Source organism: Lynx canadensis, chromosome B1, assembly GCF_007474595.2.
Source record: "Lynx canadensis isolate LIC74 chromosome B1, mLynCan4.pri.v2, whole genome shotgun sequence".
NCBI classification, from domain to species: Eukaryota; Metazoa; Chordata; class Mammalia; order Carnivora; family Felidae; genus Lynx; species Lynx canadensis.
The window spans coordinates 145,639,524-145,656,393 of NC_044306.2; positions in this window are offsets into that span (position 1 = coordinate 145,639,524).

The following is a 16,870-nucleotide window of genomic DNA, read 5'->3' on the forward strand; positions in this document are numbered from 1 at the left end:
CTGACCGAGCCACCCAGGCGCCCCTCATGCTTGACTGTTTTCTGTGTCACTCCTTGACCCCTGGGAATTCATGCACCTTGCGCCACTAAATGGTGGGCATGTAATTTGCTCTACTACTGACCCTCTAACATACCAGGTCTCTTCTCTAACACACCAGCATTTTTCTGCCTTTCCACATTCACCATGTGGAAAACAGGCCTCAGTCTTCACATTCTTGTAAGCCCTAAATTCAAAGGGATTTATGCCACGCTCCCCATGTCACCATTGACTCTCTCAGCATGTTTTTCTCCTTTCTCATAGAAGCTCTGAACTTGCATTTCTGTAGTTTGGTGACTAGGGGATGAGGTGCCCTATTTCTCTTCCATCTCTAATAGCAGGACTAGAAGTCTGCCCTTAGAGGGCTCTCACTTCACCTCTGTGAATTCCCTTTGCAGCAGCCCTCCTCTCGAAGGCTGAGTTTGTTTTAATACAGCCAGGATGGGGTGATGGGTTCAGTACTAGGTTTGCTCTCTCTTTTTTAATTGAATTGAATTGAATTGAACTGAATTGAATTTGTTTTAATTTTTATTTTAGAGAGGGGAGGAGAAGGGGGGGGGGAGAGAGAATCCCAAGCAGGCTCCCTACACAACATGGAGCCCAAAGTGGGGCCCACTCCTACCAACCTTGAGATCATGACCTGAGCCCAAATCAACAGTCGGATGCTCAACCAACTGAGCCACCCAGACATCCCGGGTTTGCTCTCTTTGAATAACGTGCCTGGAAGCTGTAAAGAGCAGATCTCCAAGAACATAGGAAGCATCGTGTCCTTATCTCTTTAAGCTCTCCACATTCATTGGAGTTTCTCGGTTAGATCAAGTGATGCTTCTCTTGCTCTAATCTCATTAAGAACACCTGGGAAATCATTCTTCTAGACTTCGGGGGAGCGGGGGGGGGGGGGAGGTTGGCAAACTGTGCAGCTCGTATTTGTAAAGGAGGTTTAATTGGAACACAGCCTCATCCTTCTGTTCTTTACGGCTGCTTTCACACTATAGCTACAGGGCTGGATCGAGCCACCAAGGCCGAATGGGCTGCGAAGCCAAAAATGCCGCCTGTCTGGCTCTTTCCAGGAAAACTGTGCTGACCTAAAAAGTCTTCGTTTGACGTAAGCAATGATTGTCAGACTTTTGACAGACCTCTAAGCTAAGAGCTAGGTATTATGATGAAATCGAATACATGAAATTGTCAATTGACTACTTTTGACCTACAAAAACAGCAATTCCTTATGTTTTCTCCTTTTTTTAAAAAAAAAATATTTTTAAGTAATCTCTACACCCAGTGGGAGCTCAAAATCACAGCCTTGAGATCAAGAGCTACATGCTCCACTGACAGAACCAGGCAAGTGCCCCAATTTCATATCTTTAAACCAAAATATTATATAGTTTGCAAGTGAAGCCGACTTGAGGTTTAAATTTTTCATCCTTCACTTACCATGTATCTGACTCGGGAAGATTCATGTAACCCTCCCCAATCTCCCTCTCAGAACCTTTATGACAATTACATGTATTGGACAAAGCACTTACCACAGTTTCTGCTGGAAGTAAGTTCTTGATAATTGATAGCCATTTTGTCACTGTTCTTATTAAGATAAGCAGTAAGGGGGGGCGCCTGGATGGCTCAGTTGGTTAAGTGTCTGACTTTGGCTCAGGTCATGATCTCGCGGTTTATGAGTTCGAGCCCCGCATCGGTCTCTGTGCTGACAGCTCAGAGCCTGGAGCCTGCTTCGGATTCTGTGTCTCCCTCTCTCTCTCTCTCTCTCTCTGACCTTCCCCTGTTCATGCTCTGTCTCTCTCTGTCTCAAAAATAAACAAACATTAAAAAAAAAATTAAAAAAAAAAAAAAAGATAAGCAGTAAGGTACAGACCAGAGAACCCTCTTCGTGAGATGCTCTGAGGCCCGGCCTCACTGTCGGTAATTTACCTGCCTCTGTGTATGCAGGTTTCCCTCAGAGTCTCCTTTTGCCACACATCCTTCTAGATACATGCCACCTCTTCCCACTGGTTGAAGTTCAGTGTCTGCCCTAAAATACAGCATATTAAAAAACAGTTTTAGAATTGGCCGATGACACCGTGGTATCTCACTCAGCCTAATGTCCTTTCTGTTTCATCTTCCACAAAAGCGGGTTGGGCCTCTTTTCCATAAACGCATCCCTGTGTTCAACCAAAGACTGGAGAACACATCAGTTGTCACTCAGTTTATTCACACGTGTGACTGAGAATAGCCCTTCAATCTGGGGGAGCTGTGTTCCAGGTGAAATCTGAAACTGATACGTCGTGGCTAGAATAGTGGTGGTGGACACGGGTGGAGGGGAAGAGTGACTTCTTTATTTTTATTTTTTTTAATTTATGTTTATTTATTTTTGAGAGAGAGAGAGAGAGAGAGAGAGAGAGACAGAGAGACAGAGTGTGAGCGGGGGAGGGGCAGAGAGAGAGGGAGACACAGAAACCGAAGCAGGCTCCAGGCTCTGAGCTGTCCACACAGAGCCTCATGTGGGGCTAGAACTCATGGACCGTGAGATCGTGACCTGAGCCAAAGTCGGACGCCCAACCGAGTGAGCCACCAGGGCTCCCCGAAGAATGACTGCTAAGTAGACCGAGGGATGGAGGACCCAGGATTTAGAATTCATATGCTAGCTAAGCACAAGTTAAGCATGCTCGTTCAAAAGTGGTACAGTGTGAAATATTTGGAGAGGAAACTATGTGCTTTAGCAAAATACATTCTAACATTTTCAGGGTACGAAAGCTGATCCCTCTTGGCTCTTTATAAAAAAAACAGCATGAATTGAAGTGTTGGGGACCACCAGAGGAGGAAGCAGTGTCAGCAGCGTGGAAAGGGACAGTTGCTAATGAAGTGTAGATTTCAGGGCACCCCATTTGCATGGATCCTTTCTGAGATGCTGTATAGAATTTTGTATTCCTAAGTTTGTAATGCTTGCCCTAAAAGGGGCCCTTTGGATAGTACAGGCTTCAGGACTCCTACAACTTAGTTTTTCCCAAGGAAATAGTGAGAAACAAAGGAAAGGGAGAGAGAGGAGGGGTAGGAGGAGGGTGGAGAAGGAGGAGGATCCCAGAGAGGGAAGGGGGGGAGGGGGAGAGAATTGTCGATCCTGGTGGAGGGACGCAGAAGAAAATTTTAAGGGGCGGGTGGATGATGTGGATTTGGGGCTGACTGTCCTGCTGCACTGAGATGTCGATTCCTTGTGTGCTCACACTTTTGGTGGCACTTTAGGAACTTCAAGAAGCAAGGCCTACTTGTGAGTTGACTTGATGAGGGGAAGGGTCAGTGTGAACAGGATATGGAATGGGGGTGGGGTGTCAAGAATTCAGCAATAGATGGGCACAAAATGTGGCTAGGAGAATTTAAGGCCCCTTCTTCTTTGGAACTTTGGACACAATGAGTTTTCCACTGTGTGTAACATGGGGAATTTTTATTTATGTCTTAAAGAAGAAGATTACTCTTGCAGGGTGGAGTACGTCGCAGCCATCTGCATGTCTGACACTAGGGATACATCTTTAAATACAATATATGAGTAATAATTAAGATCCGCGTTTGGTCTAGTCAGATGAGTGGTTCCAGCAGACTAAAGTAAAAGGTATGGTTGAATTGGCTGAGCTATGATCAACTGAGGGTGTTTATGGCATTAGTCTCTTAGATTGGGGTGGTAATTAGCCCTGGTAGATGGGAATTAACAGAAGATAAGCTGGATATAAAAAATGAGAAAAATCCAGGCAGGAAATAAAGACCCCTTAAAGTTATCTTAAAAAAGAAACTAATATTTCTTTTTTTTATTAAAATTTTTTTTAATGTTTATTCATTTTTGTTTTGAGAGAGAGAGGGACAGAGCGTGAGTGGAGGCGGGGGGCAGGGGGCGGGCAGAGAGAGGGAAACACAGAATTTGAAGCAGGGTCCAGGCTCTGAGCTGTCAGCACAGAGCCCGTCATGGGGCTCGAACTCATGAACCGCGAGATCATGACCTGAGCCGAAGTCGGACGCTCAACCGATCGGGTCACCCAGGCACCCCTAAAAAAGAAACTAATGTTTTAAAGAAAGCTTTACCTGATACCCCCAATCCAAGTCTATTCTCCGCAGAATTAATTAGGCCTTCTGTTCTTTCATTACATTGGGTACAAATGCCTATTACTGCAAACTGTTTACATGTAAATCCTCTGTTCTCAAGCAGGAAAGAAGAGTACAAATAGTTACGGAAAGAGTGCATTGCACGTGTTAAGCATTTGATACACATGGAAAGGATGTATGATTAGTGGTTTGTCCCCTGCGTGTCTTTGGAGCTCCTAAATCCTCTATCTCTAGTGAAACTCGTCTAATGTTTCTTACTATCTGTTTAAGTGGATAACTAAAGAAGTAATCGTCTCACCTGGTAAGCTGAGAGCTCTGCATGTAAAATGCTTCTTAAATTGGCCACACATTTTCTTCTACTGCGATGAAAAGGTGCTGTAGAGATTCCTTTTAAGATGCTCGTATTTTGGAAGCATTTGCAGATATCTGACTCCAAGGCAGACAATTAAAATTGTCGGAGACATCTCCAAAAACAATCTTTGGGCTGATCTCCAAGCCTCCTTCCCGTCCTCCTGGCTGCCTGGAGTCCTGCCTTCTCTGGTCAGACATTTCCCTAGAGGGGTTGCGGTGTTGCTGGTATTTCTCTGAGGACAGAGATGGATGAGGTGTTTGGGTTTGTTGATGTTCACTTGATATTTTTAGCCCATGCTTAGCAAAAGTAGACACGGCAGCAGGTTGGCTTTTTTTGAATCTGAAATTTCACATCTTTCCTGTGAAAGTCCCTTGCTTCCATTTTAACGGATTGCCCCCGCTGCCCTTGACTCTGATGCTGGGATTGCTGCCTGCACGTGGGCCTGTGTTAGCAGGAACCTCCCGGCTCCTCAAAAGGTTCAGTGTGTAGTTTGTCATAAGAATTGACCTTAAAGACTACGATTATAAATAAATCAGTTAAGGATGTTTCTAAAGGATGTGGATTTTTGTCCATCTTAGGAAATGCCTGCCACGGGACTTCCCTGGTCGGCTCAGAACACGGTGTAGAAAGCACACTAGTTTTGAACTTCCAGGTCTGTCCTCACTCTCATTCAAATAACACATGGCTGCAAAATTGGTTTAAAGCTTCCTAACATACTGGGCCACCTGGGTGGCTCAGTCGGTGAAGCGCCCGACTCTTGATTTTGGCTCAGGTCATGATCTCACGGTCTTGAGATGGAGGGTCTGGCTCTGTGCTGGGTATAGAGCCTGCTGGGATTCTCTCTCTCTCCCTCTCCCTTTGCCCCTCCCCAGCTTGTGCACACACACACTCTCTCTCAAAAATAAATAAATAAATAGATAAATAGATAAATAAATAAATAAATAAATAAATTTAAAAAATAACGTTTCCTAACATAAAATAAAGTAAAAATGGGTACACTTAGATGGTACACATCTCTACTCTATGACTAAATGAAGAAAAAGGTGTATGTGTGAGTGTGTGTGCTCTTGTGTGTATATGCACACACACATACACACACACACACACACACATATACTCTGTATGTATGTTAAATAGCATACATATGTGTATCTCCAGTTCCACCCGGTCACTCATGGTCTGTTCCATTTTGACATTCCCAGTGTTCATTTAGGTATCAAGGGCCCCACTCTTCGTTTGACTTCACATGTCATATGCCGTTGAAAAAAGGGTGGTGGTAATTCACACAATCAGAACAGTCTGGGTAGGCTTTAGCAAAGCCTTGGGGTAGGGGAAATGTTCCACTAGATTCCATGTGCATTAGGTAGGCAACTGACCAGAGGCCTCACTGGCCCAAGCTACCAGCAGAACAGGCTCCTGGTACTGCCTCCAAAATTCCCCAAGTGACCCTCCTCCATTTCCCTCACCCCCCAGGTCACTTACTTTTCCTCTCCAGGGTCAGGGAGACAGAGAGAGCAAAGTGATTTGGTTCTTTCCCTATTCTTTTTCCCATTCTTCTGCTATGATGCAATCTCTGAGTTTCCTTAAGACTTTCCCTTCTGATTACCAAAAGCCTGCTTTATTTTATTTTTTTTTAATGTTTATTTTTGAGAGAGAGACAGACAGACAGAATGTGAGCAGGGGCAGGGGAGGGGCAGAAAGAGAGGGAGATGAAAAATCCGAAGCAGGCTTCAGGCCCTGAGCTGCCAGCACAGAGCCTGACGCAGGGCTTGAACTCATGGACTGTGAGATCATGACCTGAGCCAAAGTCGGACGCTTAACCGTCTGAGCCGCCCAGGCCCCCCACCAAAACTGTTTTAGAATAAAACTATACACACCCTCCACCTAACAGTACAAACTCTTTCTCTTGCTTCCTCTTTTTATTTTGCTCCACTAATATTACTTTTATTTTAGGCATTGTGAATGCCTCCAAGAGAGTAATGAAAAGGCCGTATACACGGAAATGAGAGAAGGAAAAGCACAGAAATTAACATATCATATTAGGTAGTAAATACATCTAAATATATGTTGATCTTAAAATCCAGAGGTTATTTCATAAAATGAGCTTCAAAAGAAATTCACTTCTTGAGGTGACTGAGTGGCTCAGCAAGTGAAGCCTCCGACTTCAGCTCAGGCCATGATCTCCCGGTTTGTGAGTTTGAGCCCTGTGCCAGTCTCTGTGCTGACAGCTCAGAGCCTAGAGCCTGCTTCGGATTCTGATCTCCCTCTCCCTTGCCCCTCCCAACTTGTGCACGCTCTCTCTCTCTCTCAAAAATAAATAAACATTTAAAAAAATTTAGAAATTAACTTCTTAAAATAATTGCTGATTTCTGACAACATGGCAGATCAGATTCTCTGGACAACCCTCTTGCTGAAAACAGCATTGGATAAGATAAAAACTAGTCTTTAAAAAGATGTCACTGAGCTAGCAAGCAAGTAAGAAATGTGGAATCTGAAGCCTGGGCTGAAGATGTGCCCTCTAAAGTGGATTTATATTTACTTCCATTGGCTACTAGAACATAAGCTTCACAAGGGAAAAAAATGTGTCTGTTTTGTTCACAGCTCTATCTTTTCTAATTAGAGCAGAGTGTAGGCAATAGTAGGCATGTTGTAGGCGATCAAAATTATTTATGGAATCGATGAGTAAAGAAATCCCCAGAAGAGCCAGTTGTCTCACTATTGGAGTGCAAGGTTATAGGCAAGCAGGGATAAGGCTAGAATAATCCATGTAGTAAAAAATTGGAGCTGGAACTCTAGTTTACATTAATATTGATACAGATGGATACTCATAGACATATTTATAGATAAACTTAGTACATGGAGTAGTATATACACATAGAGTACCTTACCCTGTGAGCTGAGAGGGCCTTGGAGCCATAATAGCACACTAGCAATGAGCATACTCAATACCTAGATGTTGGTTTTTAATACCTTTTTCCAATAAAAGGATCTAGGGAATCTTGGAGAAATGATTGATTCTAGGACTGGGGCAGGAAATACATGAGATGAGCCCGTGGTGCCAAAAAATAGGGAAGCGCTAAAACAGCAACAGCAACAACAGAAACCCCACAAAGATGGTGGGGGGGGGGGGTCTGTCAAAAGGAAGCAGGAGCCTACTGGAAGAGCTTCTCAAGGTCAAAGCTGGAATAATCTGATACCGAAAATAAAGAAGTCTCAGATTATAACTCAAAGTATAAAATACATCTTCATGAATCCAAATGGATATAAATACACACATGAATGAATGAATGAATGAATGAGAGAGACAAGGCAAAAATAACATGGGGGAGAATTTCAAATACATCATGTAGATACTCTGCGCTCAAGGATGTAGAGTGTATTCTGTAAGTAGGGGCTACTGGAATGACTTCGTTTCAAAGAGCACAGTCCGGAAAGTGGGAAAGAATACTTGCACAGTGGAGAAACCTGACAATTATTGCCTCTGCCAGGTGACCAAGGTTACCATCATCAGTGATGAGTAAGGTTGATAGTATATCTACTAGATGTATGGTAATGAGAATGGCGATTTTTATCTCTGTGGTCTTCCTCCCCACCACCTATAACTCCAGGAGAATCATGAGAAAAACATAAGATAAACCTTCTACAAAATACCTGACCAGTAATCGTTAAAACTGTCATGTCACCCAAAGCAAGGAAATGTTGGAGAAACTGTGACAATCAAGAGGAGCCTAAGGACACATCATAACACACTGTAATGTGGCTTCTGGATAGGATCTTAGAACAGAAAAAGGATCTTAGGTAAAAATGAAGGATCTGAATGACCCGTGCAACGCACCAGTGTTGGCTCCTTAGTTGTGACAAACGTATCATTAATGCAAGATGTTGACAGCAGGGGAAAGTGGGTGCAAGACGTATGGGAACTCTCTATACTCCCTTTGCAATTTTTCTGTGCATCTAAAACTATAAAATAAAGCATTTAATTAAAAGAGACAAAAGAAACATAATCTTCAAAGGGGCAAAATGAAACTGCAGTGCCTATATATGTGCATTTAGTGATATAACCATTTTAAAAACAAGAACAAGGTTACAATAAAAACGAGGATAGTGGTAGCTTTTGAAGGGAGGGAAGGGTTTGCGATTGGGAAGTGGCGTTTAGTTCTCTCAGTAGCTTTATAAGGGATGTACTAAGAGTTCCTCGATTTTAAAAAGAAAGGTGGGGCACTTGGGTGGCTCAGCCAGTTAAGCATCCAACTCTTGGTTCGGCTCAGGTCGTGATCTCAGTTTTGTGAGCTCGAAAATGAGATCGTGAGCCCCATATGGGGCTCTGCACTGATCCTGCAGAGCCTGCTTGGGATTCTCTCTCTGTCTTTCTCTCTCTCTCTCTCTCTGTCTCTCTCTCCCTCTCTGCCTCTCTCTCTGCCCCTCCCCACCTCATGCTCTCTGTCTCTCTCAAAAAATAACTAAACTTAAAAATAAACTAAAAAGAAAGGAAAGACTATGAAACTAGTGCGTGGAGGAGTTGCATTTCAGACACAGACAGCTTGGCTCAGGAGACTGACCTTTTGGCTGTTGCCTTGTCCAGTCTAACGCTCTGTGTATATAGACTGTAGACATTAATTAATTAATTTGTTTGTTTGCTTATTTTAAGTGTTTATTTATTTTGAGAGAGGGAGCACCAGCACGCAAGGGCGTGTGCATGCACGGGGGAGGGACAGACAGAGAGGGAGACAGAGGATCTGAAGCGGGCTCTGCACTGATGGCAGAGATCCTGATGCGGGGCTTGAACTCAAACTGTGAGATCAGGACCTGAGCCAAAGTCAGGCGCTTAACCAACTGAGCCACCCAGGTGACCCTAGACTGTAGGAAACTAAAAATAAAATTAAGATGCATATAATTCTCTATTTTTTTTCTTAAGGACAAATACATTTCAGAAGTTATTTGCTAATTGGTTGTGGAAGGTTTTTTTTTCTTTTTTTTTTTTTTTGAGAGAGAGAGCACAAGCCGGGGAGAGGGGCAGAGGGAGAGAGAGAGAGAGACAATCTTAAGCAGGTTCCACTATTAGCACAGAGCCCAATGCAGGACTTGATCCCACAACCCTGGGATCATGGCTAGAGCTGAAATCGTGAGTTGGATGTTCAACCGACTGAGCCACCAGGCACCCCAGATTTTTGTTTTTCAAGTTACTGACTAACAGTGACGGAGACTATTGAATTTGTCTGGAAGTCTTGAAACAAAAGATAACAACAAGCAGCTGGGAGGAAAGAAATTGGTGAAAATCCTCAAAGTTTAGAGATGGGTACAGTTTTTTGGGGGGCACTTAGATTGCTTCTACCTTTTGCTTATTGCACATAATGCTGCTGGGAATGTGGGTACACACATATCTGCTTGAGTTCCCGCTTTCAGTCCTGTGCATACACCCAGAAGAGGCTAATTCTATTTGTAATTTTTTGAGGAACTTGCATATTCCCTTCCATAAAGGCTGCACCATTTTTCCAATCTCATCTGGTGCTGACAGTGGACAAGACTTCCAATTCCTCCACATCCTTGCCAACAACGATAAAACAAAAACCAAAACACGCACACACATTCAACTTCTTTTAATTTTTTTTTTTTAATAACAATCATACTGATGGATGTGAAGTAGTATTGCATTGTGGATTTGTTCTGTATTTTCTTTTCTTTTCTTTTCTTTTCTTTTTTTTTTTCAACGTTTACTTATTTTTTTGGGGACAGAGAGAGACAGAGCATGAACGGGGGAGGGGCAGAGAGACAGGGAGACACAGAATCGGAAACAGGCTCCAGGCTCTGAGCCATCAGCCCAGAGCCTGACGCGGGGCTCGAACTCACGGACCGCGAGATCGTGACCTGGCTGAAGTCGGACGCTTAACCGACTGCGCCACCCAGGCGCCCCTGTTCTGTATTTTCTTAATCACTAGTGATGTTGAGCCTCTTTTCATGTGCTTTTTGGTCATTTGTATGTTTTCTCTGGAGAAATGTCTATTCAAGTCCTTCACCCATTTTTTTAACCAGACTATTTAGTTTTTGCTATTGAGTTGTAGGAGTTCTTTATATATTCTGGATATTAACCTCTTATCAAATATGTGAGTTGCAGGGCATCTGCGTGGCTCAGTCGGTTAAGCATCCCACTCTTGGTTTGGCTCAGATCACGATCTCGAGGTTTGTGAGTTTGACCCCCACGTCAGGCTCCACCCTAGCTCTGCACTGACAGCTCAGAGCCTGTTTGGGATTCTTTCCTCTGTCTCTCTGCCCCACCCCCGCTTGCTCTCTCTCTCCCTCCCTCCGTCTGGAAAATAAACGAACATTTTTTAAATATACGATTCGCATATATTTTCTCCCATTTTGTGAGTTATCTTTTCACTTGTTGATTATACCCCTGCCCAACTGACTTTTGACAAAGGCACGGATGGCATTCAGTGGAGGAAGGATAGCCTTTTCCACAAATGGGGCTGGAGCAATCCGATATGTATAGCCCAAAACGGTGGACCTCGACCTAAGTCTCAGATGTCATACAAAAATTAACTCAAAATGAATCACAGGCTTAAATGTGAAACGTAAAACCGTATAATTTTTTTAGGAAAAAAAATGGGAGAAAACCTTTGAGTTCTTGGGCTCGACACCAAAAGCATGGTGCATCAAAGGTAAAAAGTGCTAAATCTGACTTCATCAAAATTTACAACTTTTTCCCTGTAAAGACCCTGTCAATTCAACACCATTTGCCATCAGTTAATTGCAAATTTAAACCACAATGTGATATCATTGACCACCTATCAAAGTGGCTAAAATAAAAAATAGTGCCAATATCAAATGCTGGCAAGGATGCATAGAAAGGACCACTCAGACGTTGCCAGTGGGAAGGTGAAATGGTACAGCCACTTTGAAAACCGGTTTGGTAGTTTCTTAAAAAGCTAAACGTCTACCTACCCTACAGTCCAGAAGGTGCAGTCTCAAAAGACATAAAAAAATTATGTTCACACAAAAATCTGCACAGAGATGCTTATAGCAGCTTTATTTTCGACAGTCCCAAACTGGAAACAAGCCAGGCGTCCTTCACTAGGTAAATAGTTGGAGAAATGGTGGTATAGCCATATCAGGGGATACTACTCAGCAATAAAAAGGAACAGACTGGTCTGCACAACAATCTGGATGATTTTCTGGGTGATTATGCTGAGTGGGAAAAAAAGCTGGTTCCAAAAGCTTACATGCTATATATATATATATATATGATTCCAGTTATATAGTCACATTCTTGAAATGACAAAATTACAGAAATGTAGAAAGATTAATGGCTTCCACAGAGTGGGTGGGGGAGGAGGTCAATCCTTGTGGTTCTAAAAGGGCAAAATGAGGTATCTTTGTGGCAGAAATTTTCTGTATTCTAACGGCAGCAATCTTAATAATCCAGGTTATGATATTACCCCATAGTTTTCTAAGATGTTACCTTTGCTGGAAACTGAGTAAAGGGTACAGAAGATTTCTCTGCATCATTTCTTCTAACTGCAAGTTAACTTATAATTACCTCAAAATGAAAAGTTTAATGAAAAAAAGTAAAGCAGTTAGTGAACATGGAGAATGGCTTACTTTTTAATGTCTTACGTTGCCAGCAATAAGAAGATAAACTGCAAATGTGTCTGAGGGCTTTGAAATTGAGATTGAATGTTTCTGTTTCACGTGGTAAAACCTACTTGAAGTATGTAGACTTAAAAGTCACTGATAGCACTCAGACCACTCAACTTTAGACTCACTCTGAATAAGGCAGATTCAAACACCCTCTAGGGAGCAAAACATAGATGGGAAATGGTCCACAAGCTGGACAGCATGTCTCCTACTCTGCAGAACTTGGACTTCACCACAAGAGGGCAAGATTATTCCAGCTATTACACGGGCAAAAGGGAACAGGTACAGAGATGACCTTGAAACAAACAAACCAACGAAAACACAGACCTAAATGGAAACGATGCCACTTTATAGACCGTCTTTATAACTGAATGCTTTTGGGGAGGAGGTATATTTGTGCTGAGTTTTTTTCACCTACTGAAAATCGGTTGATGAAAGTTGGCAATTACTGGGCGAATCAAGGAAAGGGAAGCAGATCATAAAAGGCATACAAGAAAAGAGAACTCTCATTGGGACCCAGTCTCTGAAGGACCAGACAGCGGCTCTCTCCCTCACTTCCTGTGGAGATGCATCTCCTACAACAGTTCACGCATACACAGGTTCTTGGAAGCATTGACACAAATAGGTATTGGATATCTAACTGGGTGTAAAGCTGCTCTCCTTTACAATGTTTACAATGGAAATGATCTGAAAGAGAACCTATCCAAAACCTTTGGCCACTGAGGTTAAACCAGGGTTATAAAAAAAAGTTTGGAGATGAGAGGGGGTGTTGGCAAGGGATTGTGGCTATGAGATTGGTAAAGGTCCTTTTTTTTTTTTTTTTTTTTTTTGAATGTGTAGCCTGCTGCTAGTCCCCATCCTCCTTCACTTTCACTTTAGTAGTGGGATGGTGGGGTTTCTGTCATCCAAACCCTAGTCTAGAAATGGACTTCAGGGGGCCCCTCAGAGAACCATGAAACGGATCCTCTGTTGGGGAGGCACAGACGACAGGTGTCCAACTTACGCCTGGAAAGCTGAAAGGGATTCTGGACACAGCCTGACTCCCTCCCGCCGGGAAATCCACAGGGAGCACGTGGTGGGCTGGTGGCTGCCCCAGGGCTGAGAAAGGAGGCACAGGGGACCAGCCCCCATAGAGCAGCCTTTGCCTGGCTCAAGGGAGCCAAAAGTGACTGTGTGTTTTACACTGCGGGGTTACCTTTATCGTAATCTGAGGTGTGAACTAATTTGTAGATGTTGATCCGAGGCTTGTTTTTGAATACATCTTATTTCCCTGGCTTCGTTTGGCAGAGTACTTCTGGAAAGCCAGCTTTCATTTCCTGAGCCCTTTCGATGAGTCAATAACGTGGAGGAAAATGTTAAAAACACCCGCAAAACTGAGCCACTCTCAGCAGCAATAGATAGAAGAGGTACAACGACCTGTTGATTAAATGTCCAAAAACCCCTCAACCTGCCCACGTCCCAAAGAGAATTGACGATTGCCTTCCATGCCCACCAACCCTGTTGTTCCTCTGTTCTTCCTCCGCTCAGTGACTGGCACCACCGTGCATTTGGTTTCTCTGGATCAACCCCTAGAAATCCTTCCTGATTCCCCATCTTCCTCCATCCTCCATCCAAACGATCTAAGAGAGTAGTAAGTCAGCTGTCCCTTCAAAATGCATCCACCTGTGACCTGTTCAGCTCTGCAGCCCCACCCATGCCCTAATCTCTCACAAGGACCCTTACAATAGCCTCCTCCCTGATCTCTCTACTTCTCTTGCCTGCTTCTCGTCTCTTCCCCCAACAGCTAGCCTGGTTTTAAAATAGAAAGCTAACTGCATTATCCCCGACACCAAACCTGCAATAGGAGTGGAACATCCAAATGTCTGCTGCGGCCTCCAAGACGTTCTGTGACCTGAGCCTTGTCGGAGTCACTGGCATCGTCCTTCACTTCTAGCTGCCATGACTCTCTTGCAGTCACACCCAGATCATTCGCATCTTAGGGCCTTTATTCCCGCATTTTCCCGATCTTTTTGCATGGCGCGCCTCTTAAATTATTCGAAACATAATTCGATTCTGTGTTCAAATATCATCTTCCTCAGAGAAGCTTTCTATTACCAGCCCATCTGAAAAAGTATATACTGCCTCCCCAGTCACTACTTAGCCTTTTACATTGCTTTATTTTTCTTCTTTTTTTTTTTTTTTGCTTTATTTTTCTTCTTAACAGTGATTGTCTGACATCTTATTACTTGTGTTGGTATATTGTCTGTCCTTATGAGAACAGGGACCACAATTGCTTTACTCTTTGAATCCTTGGGACAACCCTGATACTTAGTAAGCTTTCAATCATTTAAAAAAATATTTATTAATTAGTTGACTAACCAATTAATTTTTAAGTAAGTAAATATATGGCATAATAAAAAGAGCATTGGATTTGGAGTTGTGGATTCCTGATTTAGTTTTTCCACTAATTAGTAGTGTGGGCTTTGACAAATAGCTTTTACTTCCTGTCCTTCTCCCTCTTCGCTCAAAGATAATCTTTAAGGTAACCCAGTGCCCTGAAATTCTATGATCTTTAAAACACAGAGCCATCTCTGATATAGGAGAGTACTTTATTTCTTTGCATTTCTGTGCAGACATTATAAATTAATAAATTTACCTGCCTCCTCTGGATACATTTAGATAACTATACGCTTTTCTTCTCTCCCTCCCTGTCTTCTTTCATTAAAATTTTGTGGGTCCCCTTCCATGTGCCCTAGTATTGAGCCAGGCACTTGTGGGACAAAAATAAATCACACTTTCTCCCTGCTTGCAAGAATCTCATAAACTGAAAAGGAAGGCAACAGTCTAAACAAATGAATTAGAATTTAGCTTGAAAGCGCATAGGCAGAGATTTTGTCAATATAGATGGGTGAGTCACTCTACCTAGAAGAGTAGTGTGCGAGAGGCAGATTGTATGATGTACCTTTCCGGAATGCTGCACTGCTAGAGGAAAGGCAACAGCGGTAGCCGTGGAGGGTGAGGTTAATAAAAATAAACACTGAGTAATCAGTCCACTGGCCTATTGACTTGGAAGTCCTTGACAATATATATCATTGTAGTTTTGGTGGGATGGTGGGTATAAGACCAGGATACCATGAATTGAGCGGTAGACTAGAAGGGGTGTTAGGGGAGCTGGGGTGGCTCAGTCTGTCAAGCGTCTGACTCTAGATTTCGGCTCAGGTCATGATCTCACAGTGTCTTGAGTTTGAGCCCCGCCTTGGGCTCTGCACTGGCCGCACGGAGCCTACTTGGGATCCTCTCTCTCTCCCTCTCTCTGCCCCTCCCCCTCTCATGCTGTCTCTGTTTCAAAACAAATGAATAAACTTTTTTTAAAAGGTGGGGTGGAAGAGGAGCTCAGTTGTTAGCTTCTCATTTGGAAAGTTTCAGAAGGAGAGAAAATGACTAGGCAAGGCAAAGGAGACAGAAAGACTTAAGGATGCAGAAAGCCTAGGCAGTGTTGAGGAATGAGCAAATAGAGCCCAACGGGCTGAAAGTATGGTTATAACGCTGTGTGAGAGGCTTTGCGTCTTCGTAAGGAGGTTGCAGAGGAATGAATGAGATCCACACGGCAGCTCAGTCAAAGGAGGGAACTCATCTTCCTCTGGGACCAAGGGGAAGATGAAAAGACGACTTACGAGACTCAGGGGCATTTGTAGAGCACAGTTAGGAGGCAAGGCCATTCTTGCCAACCTGTATTTCCTTAGTGAAGTACATGGTAACGTCATGTGCTGAGCTCAAGGGAGCAAAGATGGTGTAGGAGATTCGAGGCAGTGAAACACTGGAATATTCTCTACACATGAATGGCAGAGCTAAAGTCTATTGGCTGACTAATGCCTGGCAGTTTACAATTACACTGTCAGCTTAATGGGTTGCTTATTTCTGATGATTCCTGTTTTCATCATGGGCTGTTAGTAAGCATTAAATTGTGCTTGGGCTTACTCTCATTTCCGAGGCTAATTACTGTTAATACTATTTTGCTGTTTTAACCTCTTAATAAGAAGGCATAATAAACAATGATGCTGAGAACAGAAGGCTCAGCACGAAGTCTTCCAATTGAGATGTTGTGGATGCCTGTTAGCCAGCTGAAGCATTTTACCTGTCAGTAAACAAGTGCACTTATCTGTACAGCTTAGTTTCATGTTAACGAAACGTATAGGCATATGTGTTCATTCATTCATTCATTCATTCACTGCTCTATGTCAGCCACTCTGGTAGTCAGAGGATTCAGTGGACGTAGACCCAGGGATTTTATCCACTCTAAGTGTACTGAATTCTAATATTAAAAGTAAATATTACACGCTTATAACAGAACCCACATGGAATATTTTTGTTCTATTTTATTTAGGTTTGGGGGGCACATTGGGTGCTGTGGCCCAATTGCAATCACTGAAACTACATTTTATGGGTTACTAAACTGCATTTAGTCCTCTAGAAGTGAACAAGAAATGTGAAAAAAAAAAAAAAAAAAAAAGCTTCTTGTGTACTTTATTGTGTGCCCTCTGCCCTCAGCCTTCAAATTACCATTCTGAGACCAAGCCTGCCTTTTACCTTAGTCATTCCCCCTTGGATCTCCCTGAGCACTCTGCCAATAGGAAGGGAATCTTGGTTGCTTCCTAGGCTGCTTGCCTTTGGCCTGGGGGGGGGGGGGCGGGGGGGCATTGTTGCCCTTTCTTACCCATTGATGTCTATAAATTATTTAGCTGAAATAAAAGGTAATTCATATGCAATAATAAAGGAAACCTTGTAAGGAAT